At 43.3% G+C, this 24,381-nt stretch overlaps 4 long non-coding RNA genes across 4 annotated transcripts; 2 read left to right on the top strand and 2 right to left on the bottom strand.

Moving 5' to 3' along the window:
- Positions 1-4,817: 4,817 nt before the first annotated feature.
- Positions 4,818-15,767, bottom strand: LOC115537754 (uncharacterized). Its single transcript, XR_003974856.1, has 4 exons — positions 15,706-15,767; positions 15,398-15,524; positions 5,273-5,337; positions 4,818-5,060 (listed from the first exon to the last, which is right to left on the bottom strand). It is a non-coding gene; the product is annotated as an uncharacterized LOC115537754 (long non-coding RNA).
- On the top strand, positions 6,266-8,259 carry LOC115537766 (uncharacterized). The gene is made up of 3 exons (XR_003974868.1): positions 6,266-7,000; positions 7,787-7,833; positions 7,981-8,259. It is a non-coding gene; the product is annotated as an uncharacterized LOC115537766 (long non-coding RNA).
- LOC115537760 (uncharacterized) lies at positions 11,643-12,359 on the top strand. The gene is made up of 3 exons (XR_003974862.1): positions 11,643-11,700; positions 12,026-12,176; positions 12,311-12,359. It is a non-coding gene; the product is annotated as an uncharacterized LOC115537760 (long non-coding RNA).
- A 5,158-nt stretch (positions 15,768-20,925) lies between the features above and the next one.
- On the bottom strand, positions 20,926-21,881 carry LOC115537775 (uncharacterized). The gene is made up of 2 exons (XR_003974876.1): positions 21,550-21,881; positions 20,926-21,263 (listed from the first exon to the last, which is right to left on the bottom strand). It is a non-coding gene; the product is annotated as an uncharacterized LOC115537775 (long non-coding RNA).
- Positions 21,882-24,381: the final 2,500 nt, after the last annotated feature.

Below are 24,381 nucleotides of genomic sequence, written 5' to 3'. Positions count from 1 at the left end.
ACGGAACGATTTTTAGATTTCCAAATCGCGTTATAAAAAAAAAATATATATATATATATAAAAAAAAAAAAAAAAAGGACACAATCAATTCGTGGCGTTCGATCTTGATTCTGTGGCGCCGCGCCACACAATGGTCTATGTATGGGAAACACTGGACTTAATCACACACACACACACACACACACACACAGAGACAGACTTATTTACACAGACATGCACACACACACACACATCGTTCATGGATCTAAACCCACAGCAGGTCTGTGTTCCGGTGGTAAGCAGCAGGTAACATCAGTGTCTCTCGTGGTTCATCTCTCAGCCCTCTCTGTGTTCAGCTGGGCTGCTGAGCGTCAGATTAGAGGGGGCCGCTTGGGTCTGGGGGGTCCTCACAGTCCTGACGTTGTTGAGGACCAGCTGTTAGGGGGACGTTTGAATACCTGTGGACCCATGGACGTACCTGTAGTGCATCGGGTTGTTGAGCAGCAGCTGTTGGTGCTCTGAGGGGTCAACCCGTTCAGTGGAAGTACAACACTTTGTGATTGATTTAATTACTCCACTGAACTCCAAATGCTGCATTTTATTGGGCTTCTGGAAGGTTCAGCATAAACCATGAAAGGAAGATCTTCTTTTGGGTTAAGCAGGTTGTACAAAGATTTACTTTCTAAGGTAAAATGTGTTTTAAAGGAATCCAAAATCAGTTTATATTTTGCCATGCCTGACATGGAACGTGATTTAAAGCAGATTTAACAACATAATCATGAATGATGATAAGAGTTCTATGGGAAAGGGTAACGATGTTGTAAATTACTTTAAACGGAAGATCGTTTCTTTGTGTTCTGTTGGGAAGTCAACATATTCAGTCATTAAAGATGCCATATGATTTGTAATTGTTCATAAATCATAATGTTAATAAACTACTCAGTGGGTCAAATGAACGTTCTCGTGTGTTCAGACGATTCTTCCCGTTAGTTCAGTTTAAATCCTCCAAGTCTTCTGGAGACGTTACCTCCAACACAACAGTGGAGTCTCCATTCACCCCTTCATCAGTGTGTGGAGATGTTATTACCACACACAACAGCGGAGTCTGACTTTTTTAACCGCACACGCATATACAAAAACAAAAAGTAAGTAAAAAGGTGGCGAGCCTATCTGGCGAGCTAACCAGCTAGGCAGAGCCTAGCCTATCTGGCGAACTCTGCTGTCTGATTGGTTCAGAGACAGCAGGCCTGTGGTAATGCATCAGGCTCTTAGATGGTATTTCACGTTACATGGTACAGAGGTTTCCTTACGTCCTCATCTCCTCCCTCCTCACCCTAGCTGGATGCACTCCTCCAGGTAGTACCACACACACACACACACACACACACACACACACACACACACACACACACACACACACACACACACACACACACACACACACACACACACACACACACACACACACACCAGAAGTGAAGACTAGAATGGAGTTGATTTCTAAAATTGCTGGTTTGGTTGATTAATTGATGTGTTGTTTAATTCAAACCACATTGTATAACATTTATAGCGCCTAGAAGGGCTGCAATAGTATCTAGGGCCCCATCCTATTATTCCCCCTAGCCCTAGATTTGAGCCCTAGCCCTAGAAGTTGTGCGTTCCCTCGGAGGGGCAGGGTGATCCAATACTTAGGGAGCAAGAGAGAGGGCCTATTTCCCCTTAATGTCCCTTGGCAGCTCGCCAGCTCGGTACCTCACTTACAGCCAAGGGAGTATCACGTATGACCCAGGTCACGTTGAGAACTCGGCAAGCGGCTGGTTTTCCATGTTTCTCAAACAGTTATGCATTATGTTAAATTATTTATCCTTAGTCTGGATTTAACTCTACGATCTGAATGCGTAGGTTGTCTTATTTTCGACACAAGGGTGACATTTTCAAACGTGAATGAAAATAGTAGTAGGCTCCTTCCTGTAGTGTAGACACGTCGGTGCTGCGCGTGACGTAGGGGAGCACGTTCACTACGCTAATTTGCATAATATTAATGATAGTGGTGTCACATTTCATAGGGAACGATCTTCACTATCACTTCACTCTTTATTGTGGAGGGAAGTGTTCTCGTTAAGGGGAGAGGAATGGGACAGGGCCTAGTACTCATTTAACGAAGCAAGGATCAACAATATAAAGTCACTAATTAAAATAGTAACAGGTAACTGTTGGAAAAGAGACGAGTAACTTCAATACAAGCACTAGTAACTCAAATGAGTTTGGCTTCTGGACGCAGTGTTCAAACAGAGATACAGAATAGACGGGAATGAGCGCTGGTGGTGGGGAACAGGACACCCACTTGAAGAGGCCTCCCATGATCATCATCACCTCCCCCTCCCCCTCTTCCTCCTCCACCACCACCTCCACCGCCTCCTCCTCCTTCTTCACCTCCTTGTCCCCCTCCTCCTCTTCCCCTCCCCCTCCTCTATGATATGTAAACGAGCGGTTATGGTGGGAGCAGGACGCTCCCTTGAAGATGCCTCCCATGACCATCATCTCCCCCAGGCGGGGCTCCACGCTGGGCCACGGGGCGTCCCAGAGAGGGCAGCTCGTCGTTGCTGTCCACAGTGTCCACTTCTGGTGGACCAACCCCAAGGAAACATCAACAATCCCCACAGTAAGTAAGTAAGTAAAATCCATTCATAAGGCACATTTAAAAACTGTTTTCATTGGCCAAAGTGCTGTACATGGACAGGCAAGGGTGGATTCCAGGCAGCTGGGCAGGCAGAGGAGCACACGGGGTGGATGGCAGGCAGCTACGGGGTTGGTGATCCTGGGGCGAGGACAACGCGGAGAGTTAAAGGTCCCATGACATGCCACCAGGTGTGGTGTGATTAGCCGTTACAAGCCCTTTTGGAAATCGGCCCCTTATGACATCACAGGTGGGCGTGTCCACCTAGATGTGTGCTGGATAGATCAGTCTACTAGCCTACCCAGTGGACTGTAGCAAACGTTCCTCATCTCTCCGTCAAGTTATTAAAGATATGTGCACCTGTTTATGATTTGTATTTGTTAATGAACCATAAAGTTACAATCCATCTTGATGGATCCAAATTTTGTCAGTTTTCACTCTCTATCCCCTACCTGCTCCTTAATCACATCAGTATTCACTGCCTATCCCCTACCTGCTCCTTAATCACATCAGTATTCACTGCCTATCCCCTACCTGCTCCTTAATCACATATATCAGTATTCACTGCCTATCCCCTACCTGCTCCTTAATCACATATATCAGTATTCACTGTCTATCCCCTACCAGCTCCTTAATCACATATATCAGTACTCACTGTCTATCCCCTACCTGCTCCTTAATCACATATATCAGTACTCACTGTCTATCCCCTACCTGCTCCTTAATCACATATATCAGTACTCACTGTCTATCCCCTACCTGCTCCTTAATCACATCAGTACTCACTGTCTATCCCCTACCTGCTCCTTAATCACATATATCAGTACTCACTGTCTATCCCCTACCTGCTCCTTAATCACATATATCAGTACTCACTGTCTATCCCCTACCTGCTCCTTAATCACATCAGTATTCACTGTCCATCCCCTACCTGCTCCTTAATCACATACATCAGTATTCACTGTCTATCCCCTACCTTCTGCTTAATCACATATATCAGTACTCACTGTCTAGACTTTAGACTTTAGATTTGAACGATTTTAACTTACCTGCTCCTTGATCTCATATCAGTATTCACTGTAAGTAGTGTTGAAATAATGCGCATCTGTCTGTTAATCAAGCCATGTGTTGTTACTTATTGCATGTGGAGCCACTAGGGGGCAGTGAATCCATCTCGATGTAGTTCACCTTCTGGCCAACAAGAATAACGCGAAGGAGACACAAAGTGTGTGTGTGTGTGTGTGTGTGTGTGGGTGTGGGTGTGGGTGTGGGTGTGGGTGTGGGTGTGGGTGTGCACCACCTTGCTTTGGTACCTTTCTGAACACCTTCCGGCAAAAGGTGAAACAGTATGAGGAAGGAAAAAACAAGAGAAGAATCCAACCCAACAAGATTAATGATTTAACAAAGAGATAATAGAGGGAATAGCCCGGCCTAATAAAGAAACATAAATGACATGTGAACGTTGAATCCTGGCCCCTACGACCCAGTCTGACCCTGCTGTGTCTGATGGTACCGGTCATACAGTCAGGAGGTTTAAAAAAGTAATATGGTGATGATTAAAATGATAATTAGAACCCCTAGGACTCCTAATGTGATCCAAACGCTCCAAAGTGGGCTAGAGGATAATCTCTCTGGAACAGAAAGAGAATATATTTATTATTCTTTCTCTAATAAAGATGAGAATAATAACAATGACAGCAAGACACATCCTAATTCCTTCACAATAAACATGACCTACATTATTTTGAAGATGGCTTATCAGTTACTGGCCCAATGAACATGGTTTAGTGAAGAAGACAACGGACACCCTTTCCTTACTCCCCCAAGTGTAAAAACACAATGTTGCATTTTACACCACGGATGTTTCATTGACTTTGGTCATTTAAAATACGAGTTATTAAAATGTTTTTTGTAATACTTAGATTGAATTGAAAGTTAGAGAGAGTCGACTTTTCTCTTTATATTTATTTATTTTTGTTTAAATTAATATTGATCTAATAAAAAAAAAACGTACTGGTAATGATGGAAAAGTATAACAAAATGGGGAACAACTTCACGTGACAAATGAAGAAAGAGGGAACAGAAATTGTTTGCTTTGCAAAAAACGTCTGCATTTTTATTTTCTTGCAGTGTATATTGTGTGCTTAATAACCATCAATATATGATTTCATTTCGTTTCAAATAATGTTTTTCTTGGAATTGGTATCCATTATTATCAATTTTATTTTCTGCTCTTCTCTTCAAACAAACCAATAAAAAAATAAAGAAACAAAGAAAAGACAAATATTATGTCTCCTCCATTTCGGACACTTAGTGCTTCCTCGGGATACCGAAGATAGGTGGTAGAGTTCCTCTTGCCATGTCTCTGCCCTCCTCCGTGAAATGAGCAAACCGTCTGCAATGACTACACACACACACACACACACACACACACACACACACACACACACACACACACACACACACACACACACACACACACACACACACACACACACACACACACACACACACACACACACACACACACACACACACAAATGGACATTGTTAGGTCATTGTTACGGTTGTGTTAATATTGGAATTCACAGCACATCTGCTTCAGAAGAACTATACCCTTCAGTATGGAGATTCTCCAACACAGTGGAGCGCCACCACTTCCTGAGATGTGTTACGTCATGCTGTGGAAGATAACAGTATATCAGTCAGAATTTACTTCCAAAGACTGCAATGAGAGTAGACTGTTTGTACTCGACTACATCATCATTTTGCATTAACTTTAGCCATTTCATTTTTGTATATTGTCCTTTATATATATTTGTATGTATCTAGTATACTATTTGAAATTTCGTTGAGATAAATATTGAGATGTTATTTAATTAGCCCCGAATATGATCTTAAATGAAAATTTAAAAGATAAAATAAAAATATTCATAAACATTTATAAGTAGCCTAGTCTAGATAGACATAGTCCTTCTGGCAAGAGAATAAACAACAACCTGTTTACCACCTCAAGTGTATTAACCTATCCTATCCCCAGTCAGATCTGTTTAGTGTGTGTGTGTGTGTGTGTGTGTGTGTGTGTGTGTGTGTGTGTGTGTGTGTGTGTGTGTGTGTGTGTGTGTGTGTGTGTGTGTGTGTGTGTGTGTGTGTGTGTGTCTGCCTCACTTGTATTCATTTGCTTAACTAACTTGAATGGAACTTTAGACATTTGGGGATAAGCAGCATAGCAGTCAGGTAGCTATTTAAAGCTATAATAAACCGCGTATTTCGTTTATTTAGATAAAGCATTATGAAAAAGTTTGCATGCACAATAAAGCATACACATAAATTTGGCGCGCAGCATTTTCATTTTCACTCTGGGCTAAGCCCCGGATGTTTATGAATCCTAGAAATCTCCACCCAAATCTATTCTCTTGAGTAGAGGCAATAAAAATGCGATATGTGTGGAAGAGAGGCGGAAGGAGAGGAGAAAAGGATTAGAGGGGAGAAGGAGAAGAGAGAAGGGGGATTAGTATTTAGTGACCAGAATGTGTGTGTGTGTGTGGGGGGGGGGGGATCTACATAGTTTGTATCTATATTAAGTTAATCTTTGGTGAGTGTCTATTTGGTGTGTATCTATATGGTGTGTAACTATGGTGTGTGTGTGTGTTTCTCTGTGGTGTATACCTATGGTTTGTATCTGTCGTTTGTGTGTGCATATGGTTTGTATCTATATGTTGTGTGTGAATCTATATGTGTGTATCTGTGGTGTGTGCGTGTGGGACAGTTTGACCACTGTCCCTGTCTGTTTAACTGCCCGTCAATAGCGCGCATTGATGGATAGTGCATGAACAGCAAACCTTCAAGCATACAATATACATACAAGCTCTTTATTCAAGCCACAAACAATCTCCCTCTCACCATGGCTCGGTACTGCAGACTAAAAGAGTCGCGGTGGGGCTGAGGTGTTTAAATATGGTGTCAGGAAACACCTGCTGCCACTGATTGGCCCAATTTGGGCCAAACCATTTTTCCTTGTGTCAAAGGAGGACACTGAACATTGACATTGGACATTAATGAGCGACAAGCCTAAATGCACTAGTGAAAATCACTGATCTAAAAGTTGAAATGGACTTTAACATGCATGCTGTATATTTGATGAGTTTATTCATGGTTGACCTGCAATATGCCAAAGTATTATAATCCCCCTGTTGATTGAGCCTGTCTAGTGGGAGGGGGCATGGGGTATAAAAGGGGTGAGCTGCTGACCTTCTGACAGTCTGCTGGATGCTGTTGCCAGAAGAGGTTGTCTGTGTTGAGCAGGGTGCTCAGCTCTCCACGAGATGCTAAATATCTACTGAGGTGATTATTCCATCATGTTGTAAATTATGGTTAAATATACTGTGATTGAGTTTAATTTGCATTTATTTTGCTAATGGATTATGTGATTTATTGACATTATTTGAAGTACCGGTTTTTGATTTTGAATATGCTTGATTTATTATAGAGAATATTTAATAATTGATTTTGATTGAATTATTTGTTTTTGGAATTGGTTTTGAATGTTTTTATTTGACTATTTTCAGATATTTGGGGGTTGGCCTCCTCTGTATACTTGGCACTTATCTGACACTGGGGGAATGAATGTTGTTAAAAACCTATTTGCAACTGTGTGCCTTGCCATCCTTTGGGTTTGAAAGTCCGGTGTATGAAGGTTACATTACCTTCACGTGTGTGTGTGTCGCACAGTAAGGTGAATTGAATGAAGGCTTTTTTTCGTTTTGAAGCATGAATCTAAATCAGACTCATCCCTTTAATTAAAATGAGGGAGGTCATTTAAGATCAAACACAGAGCTGAAATAGCCTCTCACTGTTACCAAAAAGACCACAGGGCACGGAACCTGCTTTGAGTTTTACTAATTAGCTGCCGCAGCTCGCCTGCCAAGTGGTTTTCTTAATTAGTTAATTGGTTGCATCTGGTGTGTTTCACTTAAGAGGGAACCGGACAGTACAGTGGTGTCTTCCACTGTTTGGCAGTGTAGCGTCTCCCAAACGTATGTTGTTGTGTTCACAGAAACCACAACGTGTGTGTGTACTGTTTTGTTGAGGTCTGTTGTGACTTATTGAACATCTCTTCCTGTTTCACAGGTTAGAGACTTTTTGAGGTAAAGAGGAGCATCTCATCTGAACCTGATGTGAGTAGAATTGTGTTGCAAAGCACAACTGACGTGACTTGTATGTTGAATATAAATCACTGATAATGTGTGAAGGGGAATCGGGGATTGTGGTGGTTTAACTCATTTGAAATTTGGACCATGAGTAAACTGTTCCTTCCTTCAAAGGTCTATCATGGATATTTAACTGCAGTTCTGTGAGTATCCCAACTTAACCATGAAGATGAACTGCAAACTGTAAGTCATTAATATCTCATTACTCTTGGGCACATTGATGTATTTTGGCTTCCTGGTGAGTTAACCTGTTACCTCACGGTTGATCTGCGTAGTAAGGATGTTTTATTGGTTCATGGGTTACTTAGGTGTTTGGTTAATGTTGGTTTTAATGATTTGTTAAAATGGTTACAGGCTTACAAGTTATTGTTGTAAGCTGACATCTGCAGTCTTCTTTCATTCTACTCTCCTGAGCTCTGCAGCTTCATCACATGAGTGTTGCTTTACGGATGAGGTCTGAGTGAGCAGAGGTGCATACTGGGATACAGAGCTGTGTGAAGTCTACAGGTCTGTAGACACGCCCCCTCAGGGGAAACCGAGTGTTTGAGAATCTGTCGTGACGTCAGTTACATGGACTGGAATGTTCTTAAAGATGGAGACAGGGATTCAGAAGGAGAAACACCAGGGGGAGATGAGGGGGCTCCTCATCTCAACGGCTAAAACACAACTTCAGTCTGACAGAGTACCATGGAACACATTCAACAGTCCCCTCCAGGCATCGTCACTCCTCAGGAAGGTTTCATTTCCAAGGTCTTATTTGGGGCCATCCCCATATGGATCCTGCTCCTCCAGAGCCACCCCCCTCCACTGGGTGGTCTTCTGAACAGATGACCTCCTTCCTGTCCTCAGGCTGACTAAAGCTGCACCGTTTGCATCTGTGAAGGCCCCTCATTCAGGAAACCACTTGACTACAAAGACATGACTTCAGAGACGTTGAATCAACCTGGGACATATTTTGGAGACGCAAAGCATAATCCATCACCAATGTGGGACGCCACTGAAGAATGTTGTGCATAATTTACATCTCTGGAGAAATTGGTGGTTCTGCTATGGGTGCCCTGGCAGGAGGCCTGGGGAGGGGAGGGGGGGGGGAATGATGGAACGTTATTTGGCATGAGGTTTTTACCCTGCATGATTGTTTGGCCTTTTATGGCTCAGTGGTGTGTGTGTCTGTGTGTGTGTGTGTGTTTGGGTTTGACATGAGATGGAAGATTTTTGAGGGTTCTACTGTGTGTGTCTCCCTCTCACACCTGGCATGGGGTTCTACGTGCCTGTCCTGGGTTCTATGTGTGTCCGGCTTGCTTTGACCGTGATAATGTTCATACGGGGGTCTGTGTGATTGGCTTGGGATATTGGAATGGTCAACTAAATCATACCTGATGGACGGCCACACGTTTACTCAAGGGCCTCCAGTAGACATGAAGAGCCCTGAGCGACGCTCCAGAGCGATATCCAACACACTGGGCAGGAAGGAGTGCATCCAACTCAAGTGTAAAAGGATGCAAGCGGCGTGTTCAGATCAGTGACTTCAAATTAGGACTACACCAATCAGGATCAATGGAGGATGGACACCAAAAGGAATTCCACAAGGAGAGTCTGACGTTGGAAAGGGACCTAAATGGATTTTCAAGATGACCTTCAGACCTGTAATGAGACGGCTCTTCCTACCTGGCCGGATTGATAGAGAGCCCTGTGGAAACCTTCACTGGGGCTTCAAGGTATAAAGAGGAGAATGTTTCCATGGTACTCTGATGAAGACCGTTGTTGTGTTCCACTGGCTGAGGGGAAGAACCCCCACATCTTTCTCTTGACCGTTCTCCTCTGAGAATCCTGGTGCCATCTTGAAGGATATTCCAGCTCATGTAACTGATGTCACGACAGTTTCTTAAATACTTGGTTTCTCCTGAGGGGCGTGTCTATAGAACTGAAGACTTCAGACAGCACTGTATCCCAGCATGTATCTCTGCTCACTCAGACCACACCCCCATGAGTAGGATGCAACACTCTACTGATGGAGATGTAGAGTTTTATAAGTAACGAGGGAGCAGACTAAGGTGATTAGAACACAATGGAATGTCCAGTCTGTAAATCTTTAAACCATGAAGATGGTTGGATAGTTCAGGAATTGTTGTTCTTTTTATTATGGGCAGTCCTTTCACTCAGATGCCCACTTCTCACTGGAGCTGTACATGTGTTGGCTGGCTGGCATGATTTGCTGTTGGTGATGAGGCGGTCAGGGTGACGTTGCAGGGCTATGGTCGGCTCTCGGCTCAACGTTTAGATTTGCTCTGTATGGTTTATACCCGGAATAATCTAGATAAATGTCTGCACGGTTTTGTATTGAATGATTTTAGTTTTAAAGTTGTTGTGGGACGTACATGGTAGTTTGGTTCTTCGTATGGTTTTGAGTGATATAACTTGTACACACTGGGTGCATAATAATGTAAAGGTACACTGAATAGTAATGACCAACAGCAACAAACAGATCTCCTCAAGGTAAGTCTGTTGGCTGTGTTTTAATGAAGACCATCGCTGGACTTCAGGATCTTCCTCCGTTCAGCTCAAGGTGAGGCGCTGGTTCTGTTTTTTCTTTGGTTGGTTCCGGCCGGAATGTTCGGATTCCAGTCGGACGGTTTGTGCTTCCCGCCGTGGAAGGTTCTGAGTGCGGTCACTTGATTTAGTCCCAATGGTTAGCATAGAACGTTGTAGTCTTGACAACCATAAGAAACCACCTGGCAGTTTGTTGGACTGGAGTCCCCTGAGGGAATCTGGCGGAACGTTCTGGATTGTATTTGCGTAACCTCGAGCCGTTTCCTATTCTATTTCAGTCGGTTTCGATTAGGAATTGTTGCCCCTATCGAAAATAACTTAAGTCTGATATTAAATACATACTGATGCGTACGTCGTACAATATGTTGATAAATTCCGATGGTTGCGCCGTACTTTTAACCACGATGACGTGACGGGACTCTCACTGCGTACAAAACGGCGTTCTACTTGCGGGCCCATTTTTTACATCAGGGGAGGCTGAAAATCATTTCAAGGTGGAAGCTAATTTGACATTTCTTCAACGGAACCTAGCACCTGAATATGGCTGAGTATATTTGATTTAATATCGATACTGCTTAGAGTTCTTTGTTACTTCAGCTTTTGTACGTTCTAAATATCTGCTGTCATTAATTGCCACAGAAGTTAAACCCTACCCAATGGAATGACGTTAAACAACGACTTTGGTTCAGTTACCAACTTCATAATATCAAAGCTAAAATAATGGCAGTCATTCCCACATGTTACAATAGAAGATACTCTAGAACTATACAAGGTTAAAAAGGTAACATGTAGTTTGTCCCAAGGTGTCTGCCTCCTCACCCAGAGCAAGACCTCCACCTCCTCACCCAGAGCCAGACCTCCACCTCCTCACCCAGAGCCAGACCTCCACCTCCTCACCCAGAGCCAGACCTCCACCTCCAGTCAGAAGTCCGCCAGAACAGGTCAGTGCTCTGTGTGAGTAGAGACTTCTCAGGTCAGTTTCAATGCATGGCCTGAACCACTTCTTTAAACTTGTGGTCAGCTCTGTCTTCGTTCCCGAAAACGGGATGCTCATGTCTGGTCTCAAGTCTTTTCTAGCCTTGAGTTATAAAATAATAGTTCAATTAATTGTGCAACTCTGTTTCGGTTGAGTCAATTAAGTTTATTGTAGGGCAAAATGCTGATATAAACCTGCTGCTGTAGCTGAACGGCGAGGCTGAGAGGCTGGGGACCAGAGGCTTGTGGTGCCAGGGTGGACCGGAGACTGAGGCTGGAGACCAGGGGGACACAGCACTGGACCAGAGGGTAACCATCACCAAGCTCATCTGAAACACTAAAATCCACGGTAGTTTAGGTCTAGTTTTGATCATCTTATGACTTTAAATCTGTGCCAAGCTGTGATTTTAGTTAATTCATACGGGGGTTATGTAGTAGTCATATGAGCAAATAATGTTAATAGTGATCCTACGACCGTAGTGGATGAGTTGCTGAATGCGACAATCTGCAGACATTGTCTAATTTAAGTGTTTAAATTTGTATTCCATTTTACAAGTGACCCTCGGATGCAGAAGGTGGGGTGTGTTTCGTCCCCAGGTGATTTACTGCTGCGATGAACTGGGTTTGTAACCAGACCAGGAATCCATGTCTGGAGGAGCCGTGCTGAAGGAGATGTTGGAGGAGCCGAGCTGATGGAGGACCCGTGCTGAAGGAGCTGTTGGAGGAGTCGTGCTGAAGGCCCTGCCTTGTGGAGGCCCTGCCTGGTGAAGGACGTCTGTCATGGGGTAGATGGAGCTTGACTCGGAAGTGATCATCACACTCACTGCTACCACAAACTACCGGCGTTTGTACCATATATACCAGACGACTACATCTGTTTTACCACATGTTGAAGCAAGACTTCCGCTGTTTTTTCCAGACTAGGACTCTGTCTGAGGAGAGCTGCTGGTGGAGCTGAGACGCTGGAGGACGACTAGGAATCGACCAACAAGGATTCCTCGTAAGTTTGTTTTTAGTTACATGGATGACTTAAAGGGCAAAATACAGCTGTTATGCGTTAACCAACTACCGCTGTGTTTTCTTACTAGAACGTGTTCCTGGAGAGGAGGCGAGCTGGTAGGGGAGCCGTGAATCTGGAGGATGAACATCACTCTACAAACAAGGATTGTAAGTTTGTATTAACCAAACAAACCGGGAATAAAGGGATTAAAAATAAGACCAACTACATGTTCGTTACCAGACTTTGGGGCCAGACTCACTCTGTTTGTTCCAGACCACGACTCTGGCTGTGGAGAGCTGATGGAGGAGCCAAGACTCTGGAGGAAGACATCGCTCCACCAACCAGGATCCTCGTAAGTTTGCCTAAAATAAACAGTGGACTTGTTGTAACGCAGGATTAGTTTGTCCAGTACAAGTTCCGGCATACTATTGTGGTTGTTTACCAGACAAACTACAGCTGCTACTTTGTTACGCGCCATTAGAGTCAATAACTCCTGTGTTTGTTACCTTGCATTAGAGCCCATCTACTACTGTGTTTGTTACCTGATATTAGAGCCCAACTACTCCTGTGTTTGTTACCTTGCATTAGAGACAAAGTACTACTGTGTTTGTTACCTTACATCAGAGACAAATTGCGTTTCTAACCAGACCAGGAATCTGGAGGACTGATGGAGAAGCCGTACATCTGGAAGGAAAATCCTGAGGATCACCAGCACTCTACCATCAAGGATTCCTCATAAGTTTGCATTATCTGGACATGGTGGACTAGGTAGGGGGTTGGGGTTTCAACTCTCAAACCAATGGTGCCGGATTCAAGTCCTCAGAATACAGTGATGTGTCCTTGAGAAAGGCGCCCTAAAGCCTGTCTGCTCCTTAATGACTTATCTTTGGTTCAGATAATGTTGCATCTTTTGAATAATGAACCTAATCAATGTCCTTGTTTGGTCCGGGCAGATGCACCTGAGCTGAACCTCACCTGATCTTGTTTGGTCGGGGGTAGTCACACCCGAGCTAAACCAGCCCTGATCCTGACATCCTGCTGGTCCTGTCTCCTCAGTTCATCTGAGCCTTGTCCTCCAGAAGACCTGCTGAGCTCAGCAGTCTGAGGCTGATGGATCAATGACCTCCAGTGGGAGTGATCTTCTTGACCCCACATGTAACCGTGTGCTTCCACACGCCTTTCCCTCACGTCTGTCACTAACCTCACTACTTCACTACTTCTACTGCTTCCTCTTTTCTTCCTTCTCTCTGGTTCAAATCTTTACACTGAAGGCGCGTCTTCCTGCCCTCAGAGGGTTTAGCGTTAGGGTTGAGAGTCAGGGTTTAGAGTCAGGGACAGAGCTGGTCAGGGAGGACTGCTTTTACACAAACCTCTTCACTTGCTTTCGGAATGGTGGTGACATTTCAAAAAGATTAATTTGGAAAATGTTTTCCTCTGCTTTCCTTTATAAAATTGTATTACATTTCTGTCAAGTGTTTTTGTGTTCATACATTAAAATCCCACATTGACTTCTACATGTTTGGTGCGGTTCATTTAATTGTCCTTTCACTTGGTTAGTGTCAAGCTAAACTCCTGCAATACATTTAATATACATGATTGTTATTCAGCAATGTTCACATAATCCATTTTGTAAAAATATGAAACCTCCATATTACTACTAAATCCAAGCCTATTCCTGTATTTGACAATGTACATACTGCCCCGCAGGCCATTCTCTGCTACTGCAATGCAAATGTTGATTTCCTGAGTGGTAGAGACATTCCTGGTGCCGGGTCGCCACATATGGCGGAGAATCGACCGAGGACTCGACCAAGCTACGGACCATTTTTTTGAGTGAACGCCAGCCTCCAAAGCAGCCTTGACACAGCCGGAGATGAGGCAGCCGGAGACGAGGCAGCGGGCGACGACACAGCGGGCGACGCCGGCAGCGGGAGCAGCTCCGCTTCAGGCAGGACCGCCGCTCCAACACGAGGCCCCAAAGCTGCATCAAAGGGTAGAGGAGTGTGGCAACCCGGATCCGGCCCAGCACCCCTGGAAGCAGTCTACCCCCAGATGGCGCCATTGAGGGCGTTGGAGCGGGGGCCAATTAACTAAATGCAGAGCACCTGAGGAACAGGTGGAGAAGCAGGATTTTGAATAGCCTGCTTCTCCACTCAATCAGGGCTCTCTCAGCCATGTGGCTCGAGCAAAGAGAGACAGGTTCTCGTGGGATAGGACCGTCGATTCCTCCCAGGTTTCTCGTGTTATTTTCAGTATGAGTCTTTTTGATTTTGGATTAAACAGGCCTTTTTGCCCAGTAAAGTTGTGTCCGGTTTGGGGAGGAGGCGGTTCACTGGAGAAGGCGGGTAACCAGAATATACAGTACATCGTTTTTCAAAAAGTCTTTGAAAATGGCTGATTACAACTTTATAGGCCTAATACAAATAAAATGATCAATATTAATACATAACAATTGGTGTAATCCGTTGGAGATGGTTTTCTTTTAAATCTGTGTAGAAGACAATTCCACTGACGGTACAGTAAGATGATGGACGCATGTTACAACTCATCCATTCATTGCCTTAAAGATGAATTTAAGTTTCGTAAAAGAAAATAGTGGGATCATAAGGATGACAAAAATGTCAACGCTTTTCAAGGGACCAAACTGAAATTGTTTATTTAGTCAAACGTTTCATTCCCATTAATCCAGATATGTTTCTTTGCTCTTGGACGTGTGCTCTGTGGTGGGTCACCAAGGTCGTCCATGTTGTTGTTGTTGTGGTGCTGAAGTTGCCTGGGTTGTACCCATCACATTGTCTGTTTGACCTTTTCAAAGTCTTTCTCTGTTGCAGAATCAAAATATCCTCCCAGTCCATCTCAGATGAAGACACCGGGCAACATAGCAGCAGACTCTAATCCCAGCAGAGGACTCAGAGGTCAGTATCAGCCCCTACAGACCACACCTACTCACCTTTTACACACCTCAGCCTCACTCAAGGATCCTGGCTCCTGAGACCACAGTCTTACCCTGCTGTGTCTGATGGTGCGGTAATAAGGTCAGGAGGTTGAACCCGTTATCTCACAGAGGAACGACTTCCTGAGGAGAGGGTTCAGTACTTTGGTTGTTTGAGCTCCTTCCTCGTCCTTCTTTGGCCTAGGAGTAACAAAAATGTTATATTAATAATAGCTTCATAATCCTATTTGTAAAACTACACAGTCCCACATCACTCATAAATAACCCAGAAGTAACCTCCCCACCTTTCTCAAGAAATTCTATAAAAATAAAAATGTGTAGTAAACATGTTATTAATGAATGCTGAAAGTAATGGTTTTACCTTTATCGGTTTATGATATATAAACTGTTGATGGCGATGATTAAAATGATAACGGGATCCACGACCCCTAAAATGATCCCAACTGTGCTAGAAGATCCCTCTGAACAGAAAAAGAGTGTTGCTTATTCTTTCAATAATAATAATAACACTCATTATACCAATGACTGTAATACACATCCTAATACCTTCACATTAAACATGTTTCAAACACATTGTCTAAGGTGGCGTATCAGTTACTGGTCCAGTTAACATGGCTCAGTAAAGAAGACAATGGAGACCTTTGCCTTACCCCCCCCATGTGTTTTAAACAGAATGTCGCTTTTTCCCACCGCAGGTGTTTTAGCATCACACAGATTGCTTTTGTATTTACACCAAGAGCCTACCTTCATTAGGGTCTTCCAATATCTTCAGTTCAATGTGGGTTATGTCTTCTTCGTCTGCGTACCTGAGAGTAAACCTGTACGCCCCTTCACTCTGGGCTGATGAGGTCACATACAGCAGGAGGCTGCCTGATTCAGACAGGTCTCTTACATGCTGCTGCCACTCTGTTTCCACCACCTCCTCTTGTCCTGCTTGTCTTCTGAGGATGGTCTGGTTGTGGTTGAAGGTCCAGGTGATGTCATCGAGCCCCGAGGCATTACAAGGGAGTAACACCTCACTCTTGGAAAGATTTTCCATTGGAGCTAATTTAGATGGACACACGAGTGGATAAGCAATAAGACATATAAGATATTGTTATGAAATCTGCAGAGATTTTGAACCATGACACCATTTACCCTATTTTGACCAATGGAGAACAGAAATCCCAGACCAATGATGTCAATGGTCCAACCTTCTGCCAATTCTCAGCGGAAGTGGAGTAGTAGACGTTGCAGACCAAAATATTTTCACGATAAAAATATGAAGCAGTACTCTCTTCTGTTAGCTATTCCTGAGTGTGACGGTTTCCCCTTAAAATGCAACCACTCGAAATTGGATCGCAACATTTCTAATCAATGCTTTGCTACTGACTGTTGTTTCTCTGATAGTCAAAGACTTACGGTGCAACCTCATCGTGGCTTTCCTTGCACTGTGTTCATTTTGGACTAAGCAGCTGTATATCGATTCTGTGTCATTGTAAACAGTCCTTAAGGAGCCACTGATGTCATAGAGTCCCTGGTCATCTTCATGGACCTCGGTTGTGTTCTGGAGGACAGTAGCCGGGCGAGGACTGACGGACCAGGTGAGCTTTGGTCTTGGGTAGATTCCTCCAGACTTAGAGGTGACAGTGTTGTTCACTAGCCCAATGTCCACTCTAGTAACAGGAGCTACAACGACATGACACCACATTAAAACAAGAAACTAATTGTAACCATGCCTCATTTGGTTTCCTGCAGGTTTAGAATCCTGGGCTTGCTTTTTCCAGAATAATGTTCTCTTAATAATTTCAAGGCATTCCTTCCATCATCGGCGGCGTCATGTCTTGATGTCAATGATAGGCTCTTATCATCTAGTGCATTCACTAGTTGAGCATAACAATCTGCATTCTTCACTGGATCTGCAGCTACGGCAGCCTCGCCAGCGGGCTCTCAAAATGGTGTCTTTCAACTTCAGAATTTGTAAACGGCTAAGGAATCGTGTTTCCCATAGACCGTACTTATCTTCTGTTCCATCAAAGACGATCTGCTGATGTAGCGTTCCTGCTCCGGCCATTTTCACCTTTATTCTTTTTATAGTTCGCAATCTCCAAGACGTTGCTCAGGCTGTGGCTTGTAGAGTCCTCAATTTTCACGGGGGTCTCTCGGCGCCATCTTTATCCAGGCTCGTCTAGTAGCTTCTCAAGGCTAACAGTTCTTCTTACTTCTGTTACCTTGTTGTTGCTCTTGACTTAGAGTAACGCGACTGAACTGCAACTCTCCTCGACATCGTCACATGTAACAACTCAGACACCGGAACAGGAAGTGTCAGGTAACACAGAGGTAAAGTCAACACTGCCCTCTAATGGACACGATGAGTAAGGGCGTACAATAGTACTACATTTAACAGTTAGTTCTATGCTACAAGTATTTACTACTAGATCTTATTTTGAAACTTCTGTTTGAGAAAATCTAACTAGCGAATGTTCTGGATGTTGACAGCCGTGCGAAGAAGGGGTTCGGTGTTGACGGTGAAAGTTAGGCCGGTTTATAGCAGAGTTCTCCGATATTTCCCATCACTATCCTTGAGCCGGGTAGGGCCGGGACTTTGATTGAGCGTTTGTGTTTTTTTGGTTTTTGTTATCATTGCTTTATAGGCCTAATCTGAGGAGTAATCGATGCCATATACAGAAATAGTATAGGCCTTCATTACATGGGTCTTCTTAATGTCGTGGAATACTCTGTTCACTTGCATGGGAAGTAGTCCGGTAACTTGTCAACCCCAGCGTCTTGGGTTGCTAAGCGACGTCAACGTCTTTGGCGGACTATTTCACTGCTGATCAACACTACGATGCTGGTAACGAATAAATTGTTAAAAGACACACCATGTGAAGTTATTTTCCAAATAAGATTTGAAAAGCTTTTGAAGTTTATTTACAACACTATTTACATAGTTTCGGAGCAGTACACTTCGACATTTTAATACAGTTCAGCGAGAAAGGCGACGAAGAATAAGAAGGGGGCGTTTCAGTCTGCGTAAACAGGAACCCCCACCACACGAGAACGCCCATTTGTGTCTGCGGTGGGATGATATTGCCTAACCCAGGCTTTGAGCTCAACATACCTTGCTAACCCTCTAATCGAGGTTCGTAGTACAGGCCCCGAGTGCAGTTATGACACTCAACAAAAATGGCTGTGCCCGTGTAGAGATTTATTTTCTTTGTATTTGTACCACGTTGGTCATTTTAATGTTGATTTTCAATGCTCTTACAAAATGTATGACATTGCTACTTTATTCCGGTCACCAATATATGCATTGCACGGCCTTGCTGTGCGTTCAATACAATGTAAAGTTGTGTTGTTTGATTTCGAGCTGGTTTGCTGAAGAGGCTAATGTAGCTGACAATAAACAACGTCTAGCCAATTTCATGACACAATCACAAAGACAAACGGGAACGCTATAAGTGCTTCGAGACCAGTGGGGTATTCCACACAGCCGGTTTTATCACATAACCGGGTAAGTTAACCCAGGGTTTGCGGTAACCCTAGGTTTTCCGTTCCAAAATGAACACGGTATGTTAGTTACTATAGAAACATATGCTCTGAATCAAACCTGGTCGGAGCAGGTTTTGCGCAGGTTAAGTTTGAAACATAACCCGGTTTTGGGTATTCAAACCGGCGTTCACCGCAGATTTCATGTGTTCACAATGGCATGCCCTTTTAATGAGAGGCCTGCTGATATCGGAGCGCAAATATATGTGCAATCCACCAGGAGTGATTAATAAGACCACGGCTCGACATCTTGGCATATCGGATGACTTTTTGCTGGAGAGATATAGATTATCGCGCAAATCTTTAGTTTTAATAAGTCAAGTCAAGTCAAGTTTATTTATATAGCACATTTTAAAACAACAGTAGTTGACCAAAGTGCTGTACACAAATACAATATAAAAAACAAAACAAAGAACAAGAAGGCTTAAAATTGCATATTAGCAACAACAATGAATAACATAAAATAAAATCTTAATCTGTGTGTAAAAAAGTGAGTCTTTAGTTGCGTTTTGAACTGGTCTATAGACTGGGCAGATCTCAGACTCAGGGGGAGACTGTTCCAAATATTAGGAGCGGCCACAGCGAAGGCTCTGTAGCCTTTTGTTTTTTGACTGCACCTAGGTACATCCAGCAGCACCTGCTGAGCTCACCGAATTTCTCTAGATGACTTCTCCAGCCTTACATATCCAACACTACCAATCGAGGACCTGGCCTCAGTTCACTATTTGCGTAGCCCTCCGTTTTTTGCAAATGGTAGCCTAGTTTTATCTGTAATGTTGGAGATGCTGAGCACATCTCAGTCCTTTCAGATGACCCATCCAAGATTTTTATCGGCCTCCTATCATACAAAGAACAATATTGGCTGAGTACTATGCCGAGAGGCGCTTACAACATAAAGTATAAAATAGTCCTAACGGACTTACATCCACTGGAGAATGTTCGATCGTAGCCGGCGGCTTCATTACAAGCACCAATCCATCTTGATCTGTTTGGTTGATGAATTGTCACTTTTAGGTTTACCCAGTTACCAAAAAACAACAACATTTGGAACATATGCGCTGTGGCACACACACGGTTTGCATGTGTTACTTTGACGGCAAACAAAAGCTAAAATACAAGAAAACACAAAAACCTACATTCAACCAGTGGGGTACCCTCACATGGCCCCTGACTCCCTGATCGTATACAAAACAAAAAAATGGTACTACCGACCACTCAAAACTAGAGATGTCCGATATTATCGGCCCGATATTAGCATAAAAATGTAATATCGGTCAATATCGGTATCGGATTTTTTTTGCCTTAAAACCGATTTTTTTTTTTATTTTTTTTTTTTTATAGCTCAAATAAATGTTTTCAAAATTGTGCAGTACAGTGCACATTGTAATTGACTCATATTGGTGCATTTATTCAATTAAGGTTATTGAGTTTTAGTTAAAGAAACATACTGCTATGTTGCACATAGTTGTTCAGGTACAATGTTTTATCATTTGTGAAGTCAAGTTTGCCCTATTTGTTGTGGGCATTGTCAAGATTATCTCAGGGAGAGTGTAATCCAAACTGTTGTCTGAGACCATTAAAAAAATAAAAATAAACATGGCACTTTTCCCTTAAATTAAGTTGAAGCATTTTTCTTATTTTGCACAGACAATGTTAACATTTGGAAAGCCTTGTTGCATTCAAGAATGCATCCAGTGGGGCATCACAATAACATTAAGCATGTTGTGTTAATTCCACAACAGGAGATATGTAATGTTACCTAAATTAGGTTTGAGGAAAAATAAATAACCCAAATATCGACATCGGTATCGGCTGATATCGGAATCGAAAATTTAGAGTTGGACAATATCGCATATCGGATATCGGCAAAAAAGCCGATATCGGACATCCCTACTCAAAACCCAAATAAATAGTATTCCAACCAATCATCTACAAGGGGTGTGTGTTGTGTTTTTTTTCGCTGCGTTCATGATAGTTTTTACTGGACGCACAAAACACGGCTGTTTGTTTGGGTTCTCGCTTCAAATACAAACAAAAGTGACATCACCCAACATCGCTGATGCAACCTTTAATATTAGCTTCATACCAATCATATTTATAAAACGACACAGTCCGACATCACTCATAAATGACCCAGAAATAACCACACAACGTTCTTAAACCAATTACTCTAAATAAGAGAAGCAATAAGTTGTGCATTACAACAACAAAATAACAAGAAAACAATAAAAATGAAACCAAAAAAGAAAAATTGGAATAGATATCCAGTTGTAAAAAAACGTTCACGTGGTTGCTCGACCACTCTTTGATAAGATAACCAGAGGATGAGAACGGAGATTATAAGGAAAACAATAAGTATTTGTAACATCGGAAGTGAGAGATGAGAACCCTCTGAAACAGAAAAAGAAAATATTGATTAATCTTTCTATGAGAAAAAAAACAAATAACATCCTAATACCTTCAAATGAAACATGAACTGGATAACAATGTTTTAAACCCAATGTCTCAGGTGGCTTATCAGTTCCTGGCCCAGTGAACATAGTTCATTAAAGAAGACAATGGACAGTGGACACCCTTGCCCCCTTGAAACAATGTTGCTTTTTTGCACCACGGGTGGTTTAGCATCTCACAGATTGGTTTTATATTTATATATATTATATTTTCACGAAGGGCCTACCTGCAACAGGGTCCTCCAGTATCTTCAGTTCAATGTGGGTTACGTCTTCCTCGTCTGCGTACCTGAGAGTACACCTGTACGCCCCTTCACTCTGGGCTGATGAGGTCACATACAGCAGGAGGCTGCCTGATTCAGACAGGTCTCTTACATGCTGCTGCCACTCTGTTTCCACCACCTTCTCTTGTCCTGCTTGTCTTCTGAGGATGGTCTGGTTGTGGTTGAAGGTCCAGGTGATGTCATCGAGCCCCGAGGCGTCACAAGGGAGTAACACCTCACTCTTGGGAGCACTTTGCATTGGAGCTGATGAAGATAGACAGACAAGTGGACGGACAGTCAGAGATATACGAGGTATTTTTACGAAATCTGTGGAGAAATTAGACCAATGTCACCATTTTTCCTTTCCAGACCAATGGAGAACGCAAATCCCAGACCAAATAAAAAAATCAATGGTCCCAAACTAAATTTTTTATGCGGAAATGGACTTGATGTTGCAAACTTAAATATTTTCACAACAAGGTACGAAGCAGTACTCTCCTATGTTTCCAATTAGCGGCCATTACAAACTGGATTGCACTATCTAATCTACAATTTACTTCTGACTGTTGCCATTCTAATATTCAAAGACTTACGGAGTGGCCTCATCATGGCTTTCTTTGCACTGTGTTCATTTTGGACTGAGCAGCTGTAGGTTGATACTGTGTCATTGTAAACAGTCCTTAAGGAGCCGCTGATGTCATAGAGTCCCCGGTCATCTTCATTGACCTCGGTTGTGTTCTGGAGGACAGTAGACAGGCGAGGACTGACGGACCAGGTGAGCTGTGGTCTTGGGTAGATTCCTCCAGACTGACAGGTGACATTGTTGTTCACTAGCACAATGTCCACTCTAGCAACAGGAGCTGCAACGACATGGTATTGCATTAAAACACAAAACTAATGAGCTAACGTTTGCTCAATACAGCGTTTATATTTATTTATAGGATGGAATCCTATAAAAATTGAAATTGAGCTCACCTCTCACTGTCAGGGTGACGCTGGTCATCCAGTCGTTCTGTGAAGTGCTGGTGTAACACAGGTACCTGCCCTGGTCCTGGAGGTTCACCCTGGCCAGACTAAGGGATGCGTTGCCCCCTGAGATCTGGTCATGGAACAGGGAGGTCCTTTCCTCGTAGAGAGGGTCCTGGTCCTTGTCCTGGTCCCGGGAGTAGCGGTGGACCTTAACCTCCTTCCCATTCACCTTGACCCAGTGGAGGGTCGTATCACCGTTTGGCTGGAAGCGGCAAGGCAGCACACAGCTCCCCCCAAACACACAGCCCACCGGGGTGTCTGGAGATTGAACAGCACCTGGCCAATACCATTTTAAAACACATTTGATCCATTTTAAGGGATAAACTACCGTGTTTGAAGTGGGGAAATCTCCCAGCTTTCCATTTGGGAACCAAGTACAAAAATACAATATAAAGAACAAATGAAAGTATTCCCATCTATCTCATCCTCCGAATGGCCTACGGTCTGAGGTGTCTGACATGTAGCATTCTCCTTTCAGAGCCGTTGCCAGGGGCGCAACTGCCTACTTTCTGGGGGGTATGCAGACACATAGCAGGCGCTTTTATCTGGGCACAAATTTGACCTAAAACAGACTCTGATATTGAATCAAAAAAATTATTTTGAGTGCACCAGGACAGATATCCAGTGTTTTTTTTAGAGGCAGCCTTTCTAAGATGCTCTGCCAGAGTAACATCATACCGTGCTATAAGGGATCAGAAAATGTCCACTACTAGGATTTCCTAACATTGCATTTTGTCCCCCTCAGTGGCAGGTTTCTTTCTGCAAGGAAGAGTATGCAGTCGATCACTCGAGTCAACAGGCTCTCTGCAATTCGCTATCAATAGTTTTACCTAGGCATAAGCGGGATGCCAATTCTTTCCACATCAGATAAGCATTTATGTGGTAACCACTTGTTTCATGGTGCTTCAGTATCTTTGAAAGACACTGCCAGTTATTATAGCCCACCACAAGGCGCGTGTCATTAACTCTAGCTTCACCAAACCGCTTTTACTGGTTCTATTGACATAAAACAAAGAGTTGCATAGAGGTTGAACTAAAACAAAATAACCACAAACAAGTTCCTTTATTTTTCTTGTAATGATCCGTTATATTGTAGGCTCCATTCTGATCAGTACACAGTTGCAAGACAACAGTAACCTGTTGTTTTACTAGTAGATTTAGCTAACCTGAATATTTACAAGCCTCCTCTTCATACACTGACATAAAAACGACTTTCAACCACTTTGAAAAGCTTTCTTTCATCCCTGCGCACCCTTTCTCCTTCCCAATCTTTCTTTTTCTATGTTGTGACCCTGAGGGCTTTCTTCTCTGCCTCTCCATATTGAGGTACGTGTCATCAGATGACAATGCGGTTCAAATGAAGACACTCTGGCGCTCGCCTCCAGGGCGTGGTCGAGGGGGCGCCCACTGGAGCGCCGTGTGCGTAAGAGGGCCTTATCAGTGACGTTTCTCTATTATTGATCATCATATCATGTACACAAACGCTGTTAAAAACAGAAAATCCCGACTCAAATATTTTTACTTCCATCGCTTTGGCGCCACCTCTGGTGCGGCGCCCCTATGCGCCGCATATAGTGCATACCCACTTTTTGCGCCACTGGCCGTTGCCATAGCATATTGTCATAGTGATAGATATTTAGAAGTTAAACCCTGTAAACAATGTGATGCATAGACCAAACGTCCACTGACAACTAACCCTAACCTCTTTTATCCCACAACAGTGCACACCTGTCAACATTAATTAACCAATAGTTAGATTGACTGACT

The sequence above is a fragment of the Gadus morhua genome, chromosome 23, assembly GCF_902167405.1.
Source record: "Gadus morhua chromosome 23, gadMor3.0, whole genome shotgun sequence".
Taxonomy (NCBI): Eukaryota; Metazoa; Chordata; class Actinopteri; order Gadiformes; family Gadidae; genus Gadus; species Gadus morhua.
The sequence above is the reverse complement of the archived record's forward strand: the minus strand, read 5'-3'. Positions and strand labels throughout refer to the sequence as shown.